Source organism: Grammomys surdaster, unplaced genomic scaffold (genome assembly GCF_004785775.1).
Source record: "Grammomys surdaster isolate TR1022 unplaced genomic scaffold, NIH_TR_1.0 229, whole genome shotgun sequence".
Taxonomy (NCBI): Eukaryota; Metazoa; Chordata; class Mammalia; order Rodentia; family Muridae; genus Grammomys; species Grammomys surdaster.
In genome coordinates this window covers 1,481,151-1,482,104 of record NW_021604674.1, presented here as the reverse complement: position 1 = coordinate 1,482,104, position 954 = coordinate 1,481,151, and the positions used below count along the sequence as shown (strand labels likewise).

General features: G+C 41.8%; 1 pseudogene; it reads left to right on the top strand.

Annotated features, from left to right (window-relative positions):
• The first annotated feature begins 288 nt into the window (after positions 1-288).
• On the top strand, positions 289-651 carry LOC114626123 (annotated as a pseudogene).
• The last annotated feature ends 303 nt before the right edge of the window (positions 652-954 follow it).

The window sequence follows — 954 nt, the reverse complement described above, 5'->3', positions numbered from 1 at the left end:
TAAAGCATCCCCAGGAAAGCAAATATCCAATAAATTACCGTAATTCGCAGTTCAAGGCTGATTCTAACAGTTGTCTGTATAGGCAAGAGAGTCTTCAGGTAAATCAGGGCAGAGGGTTGAAGTCAGTGGGGAATGCTCACCTGGCATACGTGCTGTCTTGGGTTTGATCTCCAATACACAAGAAGTGTAGGGAGGATGGAAGAGGAGGAGGAGGAGGAGGAGGAGGAAGGATCAGTATATATTTGGAAAAATCTTTAAAAAGCCCAGTGGAGTGGAACCTGCATCAGTATGATGAACAGACGTCAGGGCCATGAGCCCTTAAAATTCCTGCCGGATGAGGCCCGGAGCCTGCCCCCGTCCAAGCCGAGTGACCCGTGGCTTGTCTATATCGGCTTCCTGGGCTACTGCACGGCCCTGGCAGACAATCTGATACGGAAGAGACCTGTGATGAAAGCAGGTTTGCATCGTCAGCTTCTATATGTTACTTCTTTTTCCTTTGCTGGATATTTTTATTTAAAATGTCAAGACTATTTGTATGCTGTGAAGGACCATGATATGTTTGGGTATATAAAATTACATCCAGAAGATTTTCCTGAAAAAGAGAAGAAAACTTATGTTGAAATTCTTGAGGCATTCCATCCAGTGCGTTGAAGTCTTCAAAAAGCTCCTTCCCCCTCACCACAACCTGACTATTTTCTGAATTTTATGGGATATCTTTCTGTGACAGTGAAGTTTAGGTTAATATGTTAACACTGTAATTAAAATAGTTATTATGAAAAAAGCCCAGTGAATCACAAAATAAAAATTTTGAGCTTATTAAAATAAAGCATAACTAAAACACAAGACAGCAAAAACATGTCAGACACGGAGTGACTAAAATTGTCATTTTCTCAGGTAGGCTTAGGCACAGTGTGGAACTTCATGGGGTCTAAAGGCCAGTGAAATGGCAGCAAT